The sequence below is a fragment of the Ranitomeya imitator genome, chromosome 2 (genome assembly GCF_032444005.1).
Source record: "Ranitomeya imitator isolate aRanImi1 chromosome 2, aRanImi1.pri, whole genome shotgun sequence".
Classification (NCBI taxonomy): domain Eukaryota; kingdom Metazoa; phylum Chordata; class Amphibia; order Anura; family Dendrobatidae; genus Ranitomeya; species Ranitomeya imitator.
The window spans coordinates 793,112,051-793,133,421 of record NC_091283.1 but is presented as its reverse complement, the minus strand read 5'-3'; the positions used below and the strand labels follow the sequence as shown (position 1 = coordinate 793,133,421).

Below are 21,371 nucleotides of genomic sequence, written 5' to 3'. Positions count from 1 at the left end.
ATCTCCCAGCCACTAGAGACCGTCAACCAGACATCTAGGCAGAGAACACCGTGATTTATCAGTCCATCCCCTCAGAGCGCTGACACTTACAGTGGTTTTCATATAGTCCAGTAGTTTCCTCTGCAGGCCCTCGCTGTCAGATTCCCAAGTCCTCCCTTAATGGAGAGCTCCCATCCAGGGTGCTGTGTGCAGCTGTGGATCGTGGCATACGCTTCTTGACTGTACAAGCAGAATTAATGTTGGGTTTTTTCTTCCTCTTGCACTAATAGCTAAAATAAAACTATTATCTGAGACCCGCCCGTCATCACAAACCTGCTAAACACACACTGCCAGCACCCGCCCCTAGCAAGAAACCTAGGAAGTAGACGACACAATTAATCCTGGATCATCTGTCACCTATACAGCTGCCGAGATTCTGTGATCACGTTTCACTTACAAAGGAATTAAAGTGATTTTTATGTAAATAAAGTTTAACCATAGAATAAATAAAAAGTTCCACAACTTTCTAATACACTCTTTGTCTCAGTTTCCTATTATTTTCAAATAATATGTTTGCTGTCAGTGAATGAGAACTCTCGTTTAGACCTCATTCAGACATTAAATTTTTGCGGACGAGCGCTGTTTTTTATGGATAGCACTTGTACCTGTGATAGTCTATGAGGCCATTCTTATGTCCGATTTTTCACCTTGGACTGAGTGATCCACGGAAAATATCAAAGACAAGTGATTTTTATCTGATGGTTGCATCAAAATCTGCAATGTAAGTCAATAGGCCCGTGAAAAATTTGAACTGCACTTGGATGACATCTGAGTTCAGTTCAATTTTGACGGACTCTCAGAATGGAGAAGATGCAGAATTTATTTTTACTATTTCTCCACGTAGGAGAAAATCGGATGACACTGCGATCACACTCTGATCAGAGTAAGCGTCCATTTTTCTCGTACTTGTAATACAAAGTACATTACAAATATAATCTGAGTGTAGCAGGGACAGGTGACTTAATAGTAGGGGTTGTCCACGCCTCAACAATCCTTTAATAGAACGCAGAACAGAACAAAATACAAACACTCAAGCCTGTCCGATGTATGTAACCTTTTGGAGTCTGTGGCCTCAAAAATCAGACGTAACAAAATTCATCAAAGAGATAGGAGATATGTTAGGAGTGGCCAAATCAACAGTTCTTTTACATTTTGCAAAAAAAAAGCGCACTGATGAGCTTGGGAACTCAAAACAGGCCTGGACATCCAGAGAAGATCAGTACCAGAATGATGGGAAGAAGAAAGTATGGAGATGACTTGGAACGGCTAATTATCCAAAGCACACTACACCCTCTGTAAAACATGGTGGAGGCAACGTGATGGCATGTGCATGTATGGCTTCCAATGTCCCTGGGCCACTAGTGTTTATTGATGATGTGACTGAAAGCAGAAGCAGCAGGGTGGGTTCTGAAGAGAACAGGACGATACCTTCTGCCCAGATTGAACCAAATGACCAAAAACATTCTGCAAAAGCAGCCTAAGAGTTTTTTAAAGGAAAAAAGTGGAATATTTTGCAATGATCGAGTCAATCATTAGATTTCAACCCCACCGAGCAGCATTTCACATGCTTAACACAAAACCTATGGCAGAAAGACCCACAAACAAGCAACAACTGAAGTCGGCTGCAGTAAAGGCATCACAAAGGAGGAAACGCAGCGTTTGGTGACTTCCATGGCTTCCAGACAGTCATTGCCTGCAAAGGATTCCCTGAAAAGTATTAAAAATGAACATTTTATTTATGGTAAAGGTAATTTTAGGTAACTTTGCATTTTTTTTTTCATTGTATTTTTTTGTCTCTTGTTGGTATTTCATGTTTTAAATAAAGCTGCTTTCCTTTTGATTCTTCCTGATATTTTGGCTTTGACAAAACTTTATTGATACAGTCATGTGTGGATTACATGTGTTTTTGATGCATTTTTGCACTAAAAACGCACGTACATTCTTTCCATGTGGATTTTACGCTCCTAATGCAAGTCTGTGGGAAGAATCTACACATAGAACTCAGCGTACCCACAAGAGGAATTGACCAGATGCGGATCTGAAACAACCACCGCAGATCAGTTTACGCTGAGCAAAAAAGAAGCACAGTGACAGGAGATTTCAATAAACTCCATACACTTTATTGGAACTGTGAGATGCTGTTTATGATGCAGGATAAATATGCAGAGTCAAAAACTCATCGTGGGAACCCAGCCTTATAAATGAAGATTTTGCTGCACACCTCGCACTCCTGTTAAGCAGCTATTGCCTATGGAGATTGCATCTGGCACCTCCACTTTTTACAGTGTTTTTGGTCACCATTTTCAGTGTGTTTGGTTTCTGGATGTTCTCTGTTTTAAAGGGAACCTGTCACCCCCAAAATCGATGGTGAGGTAAGCTCACCGTCATCATGGGCTTATCTGCAGCATTCTGTAATATTGTAGATAAGCCCCCGATGTTACCTGAAAGAGGAGAAAAAGGTTAGATTATACTCACCCAGGGGCGGTCCTGCTGCGGTCCGGTCCGATGGGTGTCTCAGGTCCGGTCCGATGGGTGTCTCAGGTCCGATCCGGCGCCTCCTATCTTCATTCCATGACGTCCTCTTCTGGTCTTCACGCCGCGGCTCCAGCACAGGCGTACTTTCCGGCGCCTGCGCACTGCAGTACTTTGCTCTGCTCTCAACAGGGCAGACAGAGTACGCCTGCGCTGGAGCCGTGACAAGAAGAGGACGTCATGGAATGAAGATGGGAGGCGCCGGAGCGGACCTGAGATGCCCATCGGAGCAGGACCGCCCCTGGGTGAATATAATCTGTCTTTTTCTCCTCTTTCAGGTAACATCGGCGGCTTATCTACAGCATTACAGAATGCTGTAGATAAGCCCCTGATGACGGTGAGCTTGCCTCACCATCGATTTTGGGGGTGACAGGTTCCCTTTAAGTTGGAATTATATTTTTGCATTTACTGTATGCTGGTTGTATTAATGGCAACTCTTCCCATCTATGGACTACTCAAAGTAAATGTCCACCCTACTTCTTTTATCTAGGTAGCTTTAACAATTATTCTAGAATATCACTAGAATTACTTCTATGGAAAACCATACAGTGCTCCATGTAAGAGCTGCACGAACCAAACTACTGTGTATGTTACCAAGTCCTTGCTGCATTGCTTCGTTAGGGGTACACTCCTGTACCTCCATCTGGGCAGGGCGTTCTCATGTAACATCACATTGCTCACGTGCACCATTGACTGTCAGAAGACATCTTTTATACTGGATCAACCGGCCACTTGTGTAAGGTCTGACTCACAAATGGCTTAGACGATATTACTGTGGAGAGTAGAATTGATGCGGATTATCTTAAGGAGTGTCTTAAGTTGATGGCTGCCAACATCGTAGAATAACATCGATGTCCTACTGCCGGAAAGATGATTAAACCTAATTGTTTAGTGGACTATATTTCCTTAAATCTAAGGATCCAGTTTGAATTAGACTAAGATAATTAATAATTTTACTGGTCATTAGTGATGAGCGCAGGTGCTCGTTACTTGGGTTTGCCGAGGGTGCTCGGGTATGCACCGAGTGTTGCGGCTGCTCGAGTGAGATGTTCGCGTCCCTGCGGCCACACGTTTTCCACAAAACATGCGGGGGTTGCCCACGTTTGTCAGGCAATCCGGGCATGTTTTGAGGCTAACAGCCGTGAAACATGCCGGCGCAGAAGTGAAAATCTCACTCAAGCACCTGCGATACTCGGTGCATACCCGAGCACCCTCGGCAAACCCAAGTAACCAGCACCTGCGCTCATCACTACTGGTCATGAAACAGTGGGAGAGACAGTATAAAAGGGAACAAAGTTGGCTACCAATTTCTTTTTTTTACTCCCAAGCATCAAAATAGAAGGAACATAAGAAAGTAGTAAACCTGAAGGGGTGAAAAGTGTGACACCATTGTTGGTGCCTATTGGGCTGTATCAACTTCTAGTCAATGTAGAGCAAGGGCCAGTAATAATCCTGCCCAGCTGTGTGACGCCGTTCTCTTGTATTACACAGTGGTACAGTACACAGAGGGGTCATTGTAATCCAGCCTGCAATGATAATGAGACTGCTGAAAAGTCATCTGTGCGGTCAGATATAAATATGTGTAAGTACGAATCTAGCATTAAGCTTAGTGGCTGGTGTGAAAGATTTCTGACTTGTTTTTATATAAATATATAGATGATAAAGATTAAAACAATTCTCTTTTTCAACCATTTAACATAAAAATCTGATTTAAAAAAATAATTATTTTCTGATGACTCATTCTCTTTAAAGGAGTTGAACCAAGTTTCAAGTTACTTCCTATCATCAGAAGCCCCCCCATTCTTGGGGTTGGTGGGCGTCCCATTATTCAGACCCCCAGTGATCAGTGATCCTACTGATTGAGTACAATCTAAAAACTTGATAAAAACCTTTAGAGGGTTTGTGCCCATGGTGTCATTTAGACACTGGTGTACCCGCAGAGTTTTTGAAGCACAAGATGCTTCAGTAAAACTTGGTGTTTTTGACTGTTTTTCCCAGAGCTTTGCTACTGACATCTGTTTTTTAGCTGTACGTATAAACTAGTAAGCGAAGAATGGCTGGGTCACTTGTATTAGCCGCTTCACGGCTTTGGCGGTTCAAACAGACTGAACATGAGCACATCAAGTTGTTTTGACACATGTTCATTCTTCATAACATTCTTAAGTGCTTTTTAAGGTGGAATCCGCCTGAAAAAGACGTCATGTGCACATACCCCAACTTTAGTCTGTGATTTTGAATCTCTCAAGAAAGTAAAATTCTGCTAACTTGGCACCAGAAATGTTGTGAATGTCCAGCACCGCAGATCTAATAGTGTAGTGGTGTCCATGTAATTGTTTAGGGTTCTACCAATCACAAGTGTGAGTTTTTCTAAGCTAAATTTATCGGCGTCCTGCTAAGCGACTGAGAAGGAACATGATCTCAACAGCTAATCCTCATCCGACCACATGGACAGGGAGCCAAACATGAACTGCCAAAATTGAAAAACAAAGAAGGGTTTCAGCCACAAGACCCTGCGTCTGATGATGTCATTATTATTATTACTGCTGTTAAAAGCGACCATCGGTCACTACACACAAATAGATCTGTTCTTATATAATTGTCAGCCAGTAATTGTGTAGAATGATAATCACTGATGTGAGATGTTATTAACGCTAAAAACAGGGACTGACGACCGGGGCAACTGTTCAGGGGCCAGAAGACCAGCGTCCTACTGTTTACTACAGTGCATGTAATAACCCGAGTGCGTCACAAATCGCTATTACCTGGAGACAGGACATTATTAGGTTGGTGATCTATGAGCACAAGTGGCCCGTTAACCATACTTTTACAGGGACTCTCTGCTGTCCTTGTCCATCCAGAAACCTTAGGATCAATCGATCAAGATAATTGTGAAGCTGAACCAAGAAAGGAGCCAGGACATTAGTTGGAATTCATGCAATAGGATGTAGGTGCATGTTCACACTGTGGCCACTCAACAGACAAAACCCAAGATAAAAAACAAGAAGAGCATATACCCTGTAGTAAGTAAATAAGTATAGATGCGGCAGAGCAGGACCCAAGCCCGACTGTTCGGACACCTGCCAATCGGAAGCTATATAAATGAAATGCTTAGCTGGGCAGGAGTCTGAACAGGTAGGTTTAGGTCCTGCTCTGCCCCATCTGTATTGAGGTCGGCTGACACAAGGTAAAGTTTTAATACTAGAGATGGGACCATCCAGATTGGGTCACCTTGTCGCGGTGGGATGATAGTGGGATTCATTCTATTTCAATCAAAATAGTATTAAGAGGTTGTCCTCTACTTTTATATTGATGGCCTATCCTTAGGATAGGTCATTAATGTCTGATCAGCCGGGGTCGGGCACCCCAACCGTTCAGGTGTTATCGGCGTGGCCATCGGCTGGAAGTGCTAGTTTTTCTAGCTACCAAAATGTGCAAAGCTGGGGTGGGATGGATGCATGGGTAATGCTGGGGTGGGATGGATGCATGGGTAATGCTGGGGTGGGATGGGTGCATGGGTGATGCTGGGGTGGGATGGGTGCATGGGTAATGCTGGGGTGGGATGGGTGCATGGGTAATGCTGGGGTGGGATGGATACATGGGTAATGCTGGGGTGGGATGAGTGCATGGGTAATGCTGGGGTGGGATGGGTGCATGGGTAATGCTGGGGTGGGATGGGTGCATGGGTAATGCTGGGGTGGGATGGGTGCATGGGTAATGCTGGGGTGGGATGGATACATGGGTAATGCTGGGGTTTGGATGGGTGCATGGGTAATGCTGGGGTGGGATGGGTGCATGGGTAATGCTGGGGTGGGATGGATACATGGGTAATGCTGGGGTGGGATGAGTGCATGGGTGATGCTGGGGTGGGATGGGTGCATGGGTAATGCTGGGGTGGGATGGGTGCATGGGTAATGCTGGGGTGGGATGGATACATGGGTAATGCTGGGGTTTGGATGGGTGCATGGGTAATGCTGGGGTGGGATGGGTGCATGGGTGATGCTGGGGTGGGATGGTGCATGGGTAATGCTGGGGTGGGATGGGTGCATGGGTAATGCTGGGGTGGGATGGGTGCATGGGTAATGCTGGGGTGGGATGGGTGCATGGGTAAAGCTGGGGTGGGATGGGTGCATGGGTAAAGCTGGGGTGGGATGGATACATGGGTAATGCTGGGGTGGGATGGGTGCATGGGTAATGCTGGGGTGGGATGGGTGCATGGGTGATGCTGGGGTGGGATGGGTGCATGGGTAATGCTGGGGTGGGATGGGTGCATGGGTAATGCTGGGGTGGGATGGGTGCATGGGTAAAGCTGGGGTGGGATGGATGCATGGGTAATGCTGGGGTGGGATGGGTGCATGGGTAATGCTGGGGTGGGATGGATGCATGGGTAATGCTGGGGTGGGATGGATGCATGGGTAATGCTGGGGTGGGATGGATGCATGGGTAATGCTGGGGTGGGATGGGTGCATGGGTAATGCTGGGGTGGGATGGATACATGGGTAATGCTGGGGTTTGGATGGGTGCATGGGTAATGCTGGGGTGGGATGGGTGCATGGGTAATGCTGGGGTGGGATGGGTGCATGGGTAATGCTGGGGTGGGATGGGTGCATGGGTAATGCTGGGGTGGGATGGGTGCATGGGTAATGCTGGGGTGGGATGGGTGCATGGGTAATGCTGGGGTGGGAAGGATACATGGGTAATGCTGGGGTTTGGATGGGTGCATGGGTAATGCTGGGGTGGGATGGATGCATGGCATCACGGCTCGTCTAATTCATGACAGGTGGTGATGTTCCTTTACTTCAGAAATGTTAATAGAGTCCCTCACTGGAGTAAGATCTGTGACAAGGACCATACCACTTCTCAGACGCTCCTGATTAATTGAGGCGCAAATAACCAACCTTGATGAATCTGGGCCAGTGTCTTTCGTTATCTTACCTCCCTCCCTGCTAGCGACATTTCTCTAGGGTAAGATACCTCCACACCTGTGGCATCTGACTGAGCCTGTACAGCAGCTCTATACTATTGAGAAATATAACTTCTGTCGCTGTCATACAGGCTTTCATAAGTAATGGTTATGTCTTCCCCATTTACGTGCACAATCAACTTTTACAGTGAGTCGATCACCCCCCAAAAACTTGATTTAAACCACTTGTAGTGTCCTATAGGAGACTTAGCCCCTTTAGGACTCGTGCCTGCAGTACAGATTTCCATTTAGTTCTACAGGAATAAAACGGTATTATTGTATATGCAAATGTATTATTTATGCACCGAGCCCTTGGTGCGGCCAAGGGTTCGGTGCGCTGCCCCGCATGTATACCAACTTATACTCCAGTGCATTTCTTTCGGTTTTGCTATTTGTTAATTGAGATGATGCCTCTCAGCCGGCTGCATACCAGTCACATGTCTCCCTGCCAGCTGCCATAGCCGCTGGGTTGTCTGTTCCTGTCCCTACACATCTATGTACCTTTCACAATGTGCATTATTGGAAAAACTCATTTCACTGCCAAATTACCTACACTAAGTATAATATGTCATTGTTTTCATGGCTTATACAATATATTGAGGAACAGCTAGGAATATAATTTTCCTGCCATAATTACCTAGTGTTCCAGTTACTAGATGCCTATTTAGGCTTAGTCTGCGGTGTCCATAACGGGAGCGCCCAGCCTGTGGGGCATCCGGAGGTCTTCTACTCTACAGTGCAGGTGTATTGCTCCACTTTTCACTTGCCTTTGCCTGCATATTGTTGTCTACTGTTCAATGGAGCCGATTGTCACTGAAATATGAGCTGACACCGGCTTATATAACGCTGTACGGAGGCGCTTGTTTGTTGTCTTATGTGAGCAGATCTCCCCGGAGCAGTGATCTATCTACAGGCTACAAATCATCGAGTTACAAGTTCTACTATAGTCCTACAGACATGTATATTGGGCACCATGGCGGATCGCTATTTAGCACTGTTGCTTTGTAGCGTTGGGGTCCTGGGTTAACCCCATGGACAACTGTGGCATCCCAGGGTCCTGGTCGTCAAAGTAGCATTGCTTTCCTCTCGGGGAGAGTGATGTTACGTTTGGAGGCAAGAAGGGATAACTGTCACCAGGTAAACACAAGCATGCAACACATTCACACTCCAGGCCACCAGGGGGAGCTTTTGATCCTATTTACTCTGTGACTCCCCATATATAAGGTAGTTTTTGGAGGGAAAGTCAGTTCAGTTCTTGCCAGGAAACAGACTGGATCAGTCTGAGGCAGAAGAGGGTTTACGGAGCTGTGTTGCCGCAGTGCAGCAGCTCCCGGAAAGAGATATACAGAAAGCCGAATTGATTTCAGAGAGCGTGCAGGAGAGCAAAGCACAGGAGAGGATACCAGGGGGAGACCTGTGAAGAAAAATTGGTTAAATTCTGCTCTGCCTGGACAGAAGAGACCATTGATGGATGGAGTCAGAGACCTGGGTAGAATAAAATGCGGTTTATTTGTCAACCTGTCACCAGTCGGCAGCTATTCCATGGATGCAACCAAGGAGACCCGGCAGATAAGGCCAAATCCTTGTATAGGGTTAGAAGATGAAAAGTAAAATGATCTTTGGACCTGCTAAGTGGAGTGGCTTCTGCAGACTCAGTCCACAGACGCCCATTTTTGAGTTGACAGATACCATTTGAGTTTATTCTAGTGAAACTATTGCAGAATGATGCTATAATACTGTGGCAAGGTTTTAATTTTTTGCACAAATTCAACCAGAAAATCAGTCTCGTATTTCATTAAATAATAGTGAGCATTACTTCTAGTGTAGAATATCTCCCACATTTGGCAGCTGATAGTACAGACCGGCCAGAGACTCCAAAGGTGGCCGCATATTCTCCTGGGCATAGGTCTGCCTCCTGCACTGGGAAGATCTTCCATTTTCACTATGCAACACAGATGGTTGGTCATGTCAGCTCTATAGTGCGATATTGGGATAACTGGTTTGGGTCCAGAAACGACAAGGCCATAATCCATAGACTGTTTCTGGCATGGCAGCTAACTTGTATGTAACCACACAGGCCTTGGAGCTATAGGTAGAGCGTTTAAAAATGAATCTGAATTTTTGGGGGGCTAGGGAACATTTCCTCTCAGCCTGGGAATATATATGTCATTGCGGTGGCTGTGTTTGTCCTTGTTTACAGCTGACTAAGCTGACAAAAGCTTTAAGCAAATATCCAAGTCTCAATATGAATCACTACCATTGTATCCAGATACAGAAAACTGTTAACAAGTTTTCATTGTGAGCGGTCCCGCATTATACACCTATTATCCAAAATTCCCTTTATAAGTAGAAGTGATTTAGGTCATAAAGATGAAAGCAGCAGCAAATTCAATTGCCCACATATACACAGGACTGGGGCACCTTAGGTCCACCAAATAAATAAATAAATCCAAAGGTCCATCTGCCCTCCATGTGCTCGCCTACTTGAATTCATCCTACACTCAGGGGTGTAACTACAACAGGTGCAGGGGTTGCAATCGCACCCGGGCCCTGGAGCCTACGGGGCCCTAAAAGTCCCTTTGGCCTATAGAAAAAGACTATTGCTACACTGTTATCATGCTGCGCACAGATAACATCATCCATACATTCTAATTCATTATTTATGATTGATCCTTGTAATAATTGTTCCAAGAGCAAGTGACAGACTCCATATTAGATTCCATTGAGGTTGTCATCTGCGTGACCTGTTTCATAAACTGGGCCCACTAGAGGAACTGTTGGCTGTTGGTTCTCTGTTGGGCCAGTCTGAACTCCCCAATGACTGCTCTGTGGACCATTTAACAAAATAAAGTTTTTAGCTGGAGAGCAAAGGGTCCCACCTATATGTATATACAGAACATGATCATGTCTAGTTTTCACTACACCATAAACTCTGTACACAGGACATATCATTAAAGGGTATATATGAGACTTTGTGAAAAGCTAAAAATGTGCCTGAGGACTAATAGGCAGATAGTTGCTACCTACCTGCCTATTTTTCCTGACGCCGTTCATCACCAGCACAGAGTGGTCACTGACTGCTCCTGCTGGGGATTCAGCTGCTTTTGCTGACTTCACGTTGACAGAGCAACAGCTTCTTTTCCATCCTGCTCTGTCGACGAGGCGGGACTTCCGTCATTCTGATTGACAGTTGGCAGTGGGAATTCGGCTGTCAATCAGAATGACATCAAAGTCCCGCGATGTCAACAGAGCAGAGCGGAAAAGAAGTAACCGCTCTGTCAATGTGACGTCAGCAGAGGCAGCTGAATCCCCGGCAAGAGCGATCTGTAATCACTCTGCTGGCGATGAGTGAGGCCAGGCACAATAGGCAGGTGGGTAGCAACTAGCGCTTGCCTGTTAGTTCTTAGGCACATGTTTAGTTCTTGGATATACCCTTTACATGGGGTCTAAAATGGTATTTAATTAAAGGCTTTATTGCCATTCTTAAAGTGAATCTGTCAGTGGGATCAATCCTCTAAAGCCGTCTATATGGGTACACCAGTCATAGGAAGCTGAATAAAATTATACCTTTATATCTGTAATCTGATGTCATATTCCAGAGAAAGCCATGTTTTTCTTAATATGTAAATGAGCTGTTCAGTACTATGGGCCGGACATAGATCTCCCGGAGAATTTGCCTGACTGAGTTAAATGAAAGGGGCATTACCAGTGTGAGACATGTAGATCATTAGAGCAGACTGTCAGTCATTACATGTCTCACACTAGTTACTCCCCCTTTCATTTAAATCCTGGAGGCAGATACTCGGGGAGATCTATGTCCGGCCAATATATCTTAACAGCTCATTTACATGTTAAAACGTGGATTTCTCTGGAATAAGACATTGGATCCTATATATCAAGGTATCATTTTATTCAGCTTCCTATGATCTGCATGTCCATATCGACGGTTTAAGTGAATTGATCCTACTGACAGATTGCCTTTAAAGTTATCTTCCATTCAAAGGATAGGTTATAAATTCCAGAGCAGTGGGGATTAGACTACAAGGACACTGACCGATCCACAATTTTTCACCTATCCCTGCCTCTTCTCTTTACATTCAGAAGGGTCTTTGCCATTAATTCCTTGTGCCAGGGAGAAACGCCAGAGGTAACTTGGGTTTCCCATGCTTTTTACAACCAAAATCTGCTTATTTTCATGCCCAATCTGACACATCATCAGGCTGTGTAATAAGGCTCTGCTGACAACTGCTCCTTATAATCATAAGTACTTGTGATTGCCCTAAAGAGGTTTTCATGTTGCTAATCTAGGTTGATTTAAAGGCTCAATCCCCGAAGAGGGCGAAACATTGGCAAGTTTCGGACAAGTTTATTATTGGCGCTTTTATGTGCGCTTATTACGGATAGAAATCCCAGCCTGTCCCAGAGTCTAAGACTTAAATTGATCGTTTCTTATGGATCTATAAAGCTGTCAGGTCAGATCCTTAGCCTACAGGTTTGGCCGGGACTGGCATCTATAATTCACTCCTCTTATACCAGCCATTGGCCAACTTTCGAGAAGTTAGTAAATACTGTTACTAAACAGCAATATGTTTATAAGCTTTCCAATAGGTTCCCGTGTATGTTGTTACTCTACGTCACGTTGAAAGTACATAAAGTTACTTATTATTATTTTTAAAAAATTACTGTTACATGACATATTATGCGCTAGTAACCCTTTAAAAGAATCAGATCCAGAGCGTTTAGGTGTACAAGTCATGGTCTCTTACCTTTCTCACATATCCCAGGGAATGGAGCAGTCCTCTGTGCACTCTGAGTCACCTGGTAATCTCTGCCCCTTGTCTCAAAGTCTGTCCAGAGTGTCTGAGATGTGTCCGCAGCCTCTCATCTGTCTCCTGCTCTGCTTCTAGGATAATCCAGGCTGCTATCTACTTACTTCAGCTCCTATGTAGCCTTCCTCTGCCTCTCCTGTCCCTGCTGGCAGTGAAGGCTGATCCTCTCTCCTGAGCAGGTCACATGCAGCAAGCTTCTATAAATGGGATCTGAAACTCTGGTGAAGTGTGAGGAATCTGATCCCAGAGCCATAGAACGGGCCTGCGACGCTCCAGCTGTACAACCAACATTGGGGGGCAGGGACAGAACCGGCCCAAAGGTGAAAAGTTGCTGAAAACATTGTGAGGAACAGGAAAAATAACAAATAGGAAATAAAGAATATAGGTGAGAAATAAATGAAGCAAATGTGCAATTTGCATCTCATTATCTTACATAATTCAGGTAAGTACAAGGGCTTATAGGGCAAATAAACTGTTATTGTTTTTAAAAATGTTGTCCAACATGGAAAGTTATGAAACTTTGCAAATCACTTTATTAGGGGATTTGTGTTCTGTCCTGTCAAAATATTGCATGTAAGCGGATTGCAGACGCCTGTCATTTATTGCCTTGGTATCAGAATATACTGATTTGGAGTACAGATGATGGCAGTGAACGGGTCAGCACCTGAGTCTCATTAAGGCTACGTTCACATTAGCGTCGCGTCGCCGTTGCGTCGGCGACGCAGCGGCGACGCAGCGGCGACGCGCCCCTATGTTTAACATAGGGGACGCGTGCGTTGTTTTGGTGGCGTTTTTCGCCACGTGCGTCGTTTCCGACGCTAGCGTCGGACGCAAGAAAACGCTACATGTAGCATTTTCTGTGCGTCCGATTTTCGTCAAAAACGACGCACGCGTCGCAAAACGCGCGCGTTTTTGCGCGCGTTTTTCCGTGCGTCGCCGCTGCGTCGCCGACGCAACGGCGACGCGACGCTAATGTGAACGTAGCCTAAGGCTAAGCTAAGTTTTGCGACGCGTGCGTCGTTTTTGACGAAAATCGGACGCACAGAAAATGCTACATGTAGCGTTTTCTTGCGTCCGACGCTAGCGTCGGAAACGACGCACGTGGCGAAAAACGCCACCAAAACAACGCACGCGTCCCCTATGTTAAACATAGGGGCGCGTCGCCGCTGCGTCGCCGCTGCGTCGCCGACGCAACGGCGACGCGACGCTAATGTGAACGTAGCCTAACTCTGGGGATAAGTTGTTGCAGGAAATTGTTCTGATAACACTGGTCTACAAAGAAAAAAAAAATTTCTGGCATGGACTTTAAGAACAGTTTTAGACTAATTTCAGGGTGCTGAATTCAAATCTGATCTTATAATTTCTCTATCACATCACGTTTTTGCGCTACAGGTATATAGCTCATTTTCAAGAATACCATAATTAATATAAGTAGTGTTTATACGGTTCACTAAGGTAAATTTAGTTTTCATTTAGTCTCCCAATAAATGTGAGAATATCTTTGTTTTCTTTGAACATGCATAATTCCCATTTGTTATGATAATACCCTTGTTTTCTGTGCTACTGGGACAGTAGAGCTACAGCAGAGCATTGGGTGAAAACTGAATGGCCTCAGCGACAGAGTTTGGCATCTGGCGATAAGAATGTCATCCATGATCCTCTAGTGGATAGGAAGGACATTGTCTTTCCTCCCTTACACATAAAACTTGGATTGATGAAGCAGTTCGTCAAAGCGCTCAATCACAGTGGAGAATGCTTTAACTATATATGTTCAACTTTTCCTGGTCTTAGCGAAGAGAAGAAAAAGGCTGGAATATTTGATGGACCTCAAACAAGAACACTTATGAGAGACCCAAATTTTATCACATCATTGAATGAGACAGAAGAAAGAGCTTGGAATGCATTTTGTAATGTGGTGCAGAATTTTCTAGGGAATAAGAAAGCAGACAACTATGAAGAGATTGTGGAAGAGCTACTAATGAGTCTGCGACATCTTGGATGTAGAATGAGTATCAAGATTCACTATTTACACAGCCATTTGGACTTTTTTCCAGAGAACCTTGGGGATGTGAGCGAGGAACAAGGGGAGCGTTTTCATCAGGACATTAAAACAATGGAAGAACGGTATCAAGGCCGGTGGGACTCACACATGATGGCTGTCTATTGCTGGAGCTTGATGAGAGACAACCCAGAAGCTGTACATCACAGATCAGCCAAGAAAGGAAAGTTCAAATAACTGCCATTTATCTGTGTGCCATGTGTATGTGTTTTTATATTTTGTAGTTTAATTCTGTAAGTATATTTGATTTGCTGTACATAGACTTTGTAATCTGTTATTCCTTGATTAAAAATATACAATGTAGTAGAGAAAATCATGTGTTTTTATCATAAAACATTAGATAAGAGTAAAATATCTCAAAATCCTGATGTGATAGCCAAAAACAGAGTTCATATTCGTAATCAGCAGCCAAAATTGACTTAAAATATGTTTTAAAACCTTTTGCCAGAAAAATTGCGTTGACCAGTGTAAGCAGAAAACTCCGAGGAGGAGACAAGTGCTGAGTAGTGATGAGCGAGTATGCTTAATGCTCGGGTTTTCACTAGCACGCTCGGGTGACCTCTGAGTATTTGTTATTGCTCGGAGATATAGTTTTCATTGCCTCAGTTGTATGATTTATGGCTTTCTGATATGCTGAATACATGTGGGAATTCCCTAACAAACAGGCATTCCTCATATGTATTCAGCATATCTGGAAACCGTAAATCATGCAACTGAGGCGATGAAAACTATATCTCCGATCAATAACAAATACTTGGAGGCCACCCGAGCGTGCTCAGGAAAACCCGAGCAACGAGTATACACGCTCATCACTAGTGCTGAGCTGACCCGTCACTGCCATCAACTGTACTCCAAAATCAGTATGTTCTGATATCAAGGCAGATAAAAAGACTAGAAAAATGCAGGGTTTAGAAGCTTCTTATGTGCAATTTTTTTACAGGACTGAAAGTAAATCCCCTAGTACTGTGACCTGCAAAGTTTCATAATTTTCTATGGTGGACAAAATTATTTAAAAAATAATAATTAACTTTTAACTATCAGGGTTACAGCTGTTATGTGGACCAACTCTACCCAGCTAGTTAGTATGAGGAAAGTGAGAAAGCTCAGATACTCAGCAAATGATGGGAAGTCCACAGAGACCTAAACCGTCATGTTTTTAATATCCCTAATCGATGCTGAAGTAACGGTGTTGCACACTTGTCCCAGGTATCCCGGCTCCACTTCCTTCCCCTGGGTCCACTGCTCTCTGCTGTGCTCCACATCGGTATTTGCAAGTTGGTCATAGTGGATCAATAACATCATCTCACAAGACCAATTTAAGGCTCACTTAGACACACACCAGCGTTTTGGGATTGAGTCTCTAGGTGTGCTACACCTTCTGTGCGTACTGTGCTTTTCTTTCTTTCATCCCTGCTGGGTTGTACTTCATCCGTCCTGCAGCTCCTGACATTCTTCGGTGTTCCAGATCCTCACTGCCCACATACCTCCAACTTGCTATATCAATGCCTGGGGTCCATCAGAGAAGGTTGTTCGGTACGCAACACCTTGTCACTGCTGGCAAAGCTTCTTCTTCTATGAGGGAAGCCTGGTAGAACAAACACCACATTTGTGGCTGGGTGCTTTATCCTTCTTAGGGGCAGGGACCCTGTCTCCCTAAAAGAAAGAGAGAGAAGGGGGGGGACTAAGTCTCCTATTAGGCCATGCCTAGAAGTGAAGGACCTTCATCCACTACTTACTGTAGGAGGGAGGACGCTGGGCTCTGCAAAGGCAGAAAGGGGTTTTTTGTCGCCATCCATGGTCTGTCCATCCGTAGTCACACAGAAACAGACAGTGGGCCTTACCTGGCGGCATTCCCCCACCAGGATTAAATAATCGAGGTCTCAGCGTCAGCAAATTTTGTGCTCCTCCTCTCTCAGGTTGGCCGTGGGGGGGGGACCCCGAAAGGGGAATGCCCCATGTGACAGCAGATACTGATTAAAGAAAAAACAGAAAAGCGTAGGTCATATAAATGGGAATCACCACACACATGGATTTTGGCTAAAGTGAACACAGCTTTTTATTCATGTATATAACAAATAAGAACATATAGTAGAAAAAACACACACAATTTAAAAACAATTAAAAAGGAAACATACTTGTCCCCCTGTGCACAAAGCCCACAATATGGCTAACACCTGCGCAGGTTTACTAGGACCCCTAACCCTAAATAGGGTGCCTATATGGACAGCACTGTGATTACATATCGTGTAGTAGAACAAAAACTGTTAATGCATCCTGAAGATGAAATAACATCTAGACATAACACCTCCCTACTGTAATGCAATATAAGCAATCATAGGGGAAAGAGTTGTTATGTGCAAATAAGCTTAACAGTGTCCCACCACTAAACGGTAGCAATTTTGCGAAAAGAGAAAACACAGTGCTGCTTATTATATTACCAATACCGCTACCACTCATAGAGGGATCCCTCGACTGGGTATACATATGAGTAATAATCCCAGCTCACATCAGCTGCTATAGCTGACTGTGAGCAAATGCAGAGGACTTCATATAGAGCCGATCGCATACGATACCATGAGCCAGCTACAAGCGGTAAAAAACCTAGTACTCCCAAGCGCAGGTGAAGCGGTGACCATGGCGTAGATCTCACTGTTCTCACTGTGGTGCCCCCTTATTGTTTATATCCAGTGACAGCAGATACTGCAATACAAAGGGTACCCGGCACGTCACTTCCGGTGCGTGCGTACCACAAAATCTGCCGGCAAAGAGGAGAAGAGGAACCCGGGGAGCTGCGAGAAGACCCCAGTGCACGTCACCGCCCTGCTTTACCCCCAGAGGTGCAGGAGTGGCGGGAAAGGGGGTCCATTGTCACATGGGGCCATGGAGATGGGAGCAGCGATAGTGGGAGGAGAGCGGAGCCCCCGACCCAGGCTGCCCGACAGGAGGTAAGAAAGGATGGGTGCTCCCGATCGCCGGCAGCACCATCAGAGAACCTCTTTGTGCCCCTTAGGGGAACAGGAAAAACACTGGGGAGGGTATTTAACCTCTTTGTGTTTCCTGTCCCCCATTAGGGCGGGGAGACATCCTCAGATGCTGCTGTCCTGGAAGGTGACTGGAGAAAAACACAGCAAAAATGCATCATGTGAACATAGACATAGAATTTACATGTTGCAGATTTCCAATTAAGTCAGGGAAAAAAAAGATTTTGAGATTTCTGAAAACTCATAGCTTTTGCTGGTACTGTAAAAAGCAGCTTTCTAACAGTTCAAACAATGTGTGAATCTAGCCTAAGTGTAACAAGCAATTAAAGGGGTTGTTCGGTTCAAAATGTCTGCAGTCACTCTGTGAAGCCGCGTCCCGTGGATGTGGTCATCAAGTGGGCAAGGCCTCATTCCATACAATGGAGCGAGGCAGTGCGCACTGGTCGGATTCTGGCTGGGAGTATGTATAACGCATACGTACCTGCTGGTCCCGACTCAGAAACCAGCAAATCCTCGCAGCACACAGTGCGCGTGCTGGGGGGATTCATAAGTCGGCAGTGACCGCAGACTTATCATTTTGGACAACCCCCTTTAAGTCTCATGGAAGAGGCGGCGCTACAGGAAATCATTACGGGCTCACTTTCCCTGTGTTTTTAGAGTCTAGTATTAGAGCAATATAATATTGTGATATTAGCCTTATATAGGGAATTAACGAGCAAAGTTTCTAATGACAACGAGCTCTTTAGTTTAATAGTAAAAGAGCAAACCCTGTCTGCGTCTGTGAGGTGTGGTGTGTATTACAGGAGCATGAAAGTGCAGCAGTGTTCATGGAGTGGCTTATAAAAGACTTATGACAAACACTAAACAGGTTTTCTGGAAGTGTGAGTGGCATCATCAAGCACAAACGTGGTAATGTTGAGGTACAACGTGTCTAAGGAAACTCTACGTCCCGCAGATAAATTAGAGGATAAAGGAAAATGTTTTCATGTCGTATTCATGGTTTTCTCCACTCCCAGCAGTTGCAGGGCTGTGTATTACGGCCGTGCCCCAAGATTATGACAAAAATAGATAGGACTGAACCTTGCGGGACTCTGACAGATAGGGGGTGAGGTGCGGAGGTGGTGTTCGAGTGGGAGACTCTGAATAGGGCCAAGTCAGTGATGCCAAGAGATGAGAGGGTCTGTAGTAATAGGGAATGGTCCACTGTGTCAAAGGCAAAGGACATGTCCAGGAGGAGGAGGATAGAGTAGTGTCGCTTGCTCTTGGCGGTAAATAGGTCATTGGTGACCTTAGTTAGGGCAGTTTCAGTGGAGTGATGCGGTCGGAAGCCTGATTGTAAGCGGTCGAAGAGGGAGCTGTTATGATAGGCAATTCAGTAACACAATGTACATAGCGATCAGAGCACATACAGTGATCTGACAATAACCCAAAATAATAGAACGAGCTCTGAGACGTGGAAACTCTGTAGACCGCAATTCCTAATCCTCTCCAAACACACCTAGAGGCAGCTGTGGATTGCGCCTAACGCTCCCTATGCAACTCGGCACAGCCTGAGAAACTAACTAGCCTGAAGATAGAAAAATAAGCCTACCTTGCCTCAGAGAAATACCCCAAAGGAAAAGGCAGCCCCCCACATATAATGACTGTGAGTAAGATGAAAAGACAAACGTAGGTATGAAATAGATTCAGCAAAGTGAGGCCCGATATTCTAGACAGAACGAGGATAGGAAAGATAACTTTGCGGTCTACACAAAACCCTAAAGAAAACCACGCAAAGGGGGCAAAAAGACCCTCCGTACCGAACTAACGGCACGGAGGTACACCCCTTGCGTCCCAGAGCTTCCAGCAAAACAAATAGACAAGCTGGACAGAAAAAATAGCAACAAATAGCAAAGAAGCACTTAGCTATGCAGAGCAGCAGGCCACAGGAATGATCCAGAGAAACACAAGTCCAACACTGGAACATTGACAGGAAGCATGGATCAAAGCATCAGGTGGAGTTAAGTAGAGAAGCAGCTAACGACCTCACCAGATCACCTGAGGGAGGAAACTCAGAAGCTGCAGTACCACTTTCCTCCACAAACGGAAGCTCCCAGAGAGAATCAGCCGAAGTACCACTTGTGACCACAGGAGTGAACTCTGCCACAGAATTCACAACAGGGAGCATGAAGAGTGGTGGGAGGACAGTTCAAGATGGACGTGTTGTTCCATTAGTTTTGAGGCATAGGGGAGAAGTGATATAGGGCGATAGCTAGATACAGAGGATGAGTCAAGAGAGGGCTTTTTGAGGATTGGTGTGATTGAGGCATGTTTGAAAGATGAGGGGAAAACACCAGTTGTTAGTAACAGGTTGAAGAGATGGGTTAGGGTTGGGATGAAGACTGTGGTGAGGTTAGGGATGAAGTGGGATGGGATCTGGTCAAGTGCACAGGTGGAGTGGGATCTTTTCCGTCTCCACTCAGTAACCCTAGAAGCCCGTCTAAGTTCTTTGGTCAGGGTGGCGTGCCAGGGTTGTCTGTTGATTTTGCAAGCTTTGGTATGTATGAGAGGAGCGACTAATTCCAAAGCTGCAGCTATTGTGGTGTTGTATAAAGCGGCAGCAGTGTCCGCATTGTGTAAGGAACTTATGTCTGTAAAAGAGAGGAGGGATTCAGAGAGAGTGTAGATCGAGGTGCTTAAGATTTCTGTAAAGGTGTGCAAGTTTTTCGAGTGGGGATTGTGGGCGTGGAGAGGAAAGGGAAGAGAATGTAAGTAGGTTGTGGTCAGAAAGAGGGAGCTGGGAGTTAGAGAGGTTAGATAGGGAGCGGAGGCGGGTGAAGATGAGGTCCAGTGTGTGGTTGGAGCGCCCCCAGACACAGGGCCACAGATTACTCGATACCGGTCCTCTCTGTCTCAGTTCTGGGGATGTCACGGTGGCTGGACCCGGTCCGTGACCCTGCTAAGGGGTGTCCAATGAAAGGTGAAAGGAGTCTGTCAAGGTTTTCGTGACGCCACCTGTGGTGTCCGGTCAGGGTGACCGACACTGCTGCGGGGTCCGCTAGGGTGATGGAATGGCAGCTAGATGGTATACCTTCCCACAGGTGAAGTATGTCCCCAGGGCTTCCCAGTAAGGTAGAGGGTGATGGTGTGAGGTGCAGACAATAACGAGGACACAGGGTTGCAGTCTCTTTACTGAAGACTTCAGGATCCTCAATCCAGAGCACAGTTAACAGGGCTGTCTCAGACCGGTCGGTCCGATGGGCACATCCAGAGTTCCCTTTGCAGGTGGAAATCAGTGCCTACGACTAGCGCCTGTGTGTTGTAGTGCTACCCTGCTGAGCATTCGGTATAGTCCTCACAACTTCTGTTCTAGTTCGTTCGTTCTTTCTCTTTCTTTCTATCTCGTTCCAGATGTTACTAGTTTCTCGTCCCCCAGGTATGTTATGGCTAAGACGCACCCGTATGACGGGAAGGCCCGGAGCTCTTCCGGGACCCTAGAGACGCCCCTCTCGACGCGTTGCCCCCTATGTCTTTGTAGGAAATTTAAGGTAGACAGCCAACCTATAATTAAATGTCCTGCGGAGTTTGAAGTAAGGCATAGAGTCAGTTACTTCCTCGATGTTCCGGCCACCGGCTACGCGCCTCAGTAGGATGTTGCCTCGGTCTCACGGCACGTCTCCTACTGGTACTCCTTTGTGCTTGATCTTGTTTCTCACTGTTCCACAATATCCTTCGCTTCGTGTCTCTTTCTTAGGATACCGCCGCAGGGTGTGCAGGCGCGGTTCCGTAACGTTCTGCTCTGTTCGCTAGGTACCTGCCAGGTTCCCACGCCTGACAGGGACCCCCTGAATCTTGTCCCTGCAACACCCCCTGCCACGGGATGTTGCCTGAATCCAACCCAGTCAGCTTCTGACTAACTTCCTATCCAACCCCTAGTTTTACCAGTGTGAGGAGTGGCCCAATAAATAAAGCCTTTTTCTCCCCCTAGTGGC

General features: G+C 45.6%; 2 protein-coding genes across 5 annotated transcripts in view; one reads left to right on the top strand and one right to left on the bottom strand.

Moving 5' to 3' along the window:
- The window catches only part of TACC2 (transforming acidic coiled-coil containing protein 2), a 166,755-nt gene extending 154,225 nt beyond the window's left edge, over positions 1-12,530 (bottom strand). Inside the window, exon 1 of one of the 4 annotated variants that reach the window (XM_069753675.1) lies at positions 12,298-12,530. The gene's annotated coding sequence lies outside the window, so the exon portion shown is untranslated. Of the gene's footprint in view, positions 1-90; positions 239-12,297 lie in introns of those variants that run through there. The other 3 variants (XM_069753672.1, XM_069753671.1, XM_069753673.1) reach the window with 3 other exon arrangements.
- Positions 12,531-12,588: 58 nt separating this feature from the next.
- Positions 12,589-21,371, top strand: part of NSMCE4A (NSE4 homolog A, SMC5-SMC6 complex component) — a 34,117-nt gene continuing 25,334 nt past the window's right edge. The window contains exon 1 of the mRNA XM_069753677.1: positions 12,589-12,745. The gene's annotated coding sequence lies outside the window, so the exon portion shown is untranslated. The remainder of the gene's footprint in view (positions 12,746-21,371) is intronic.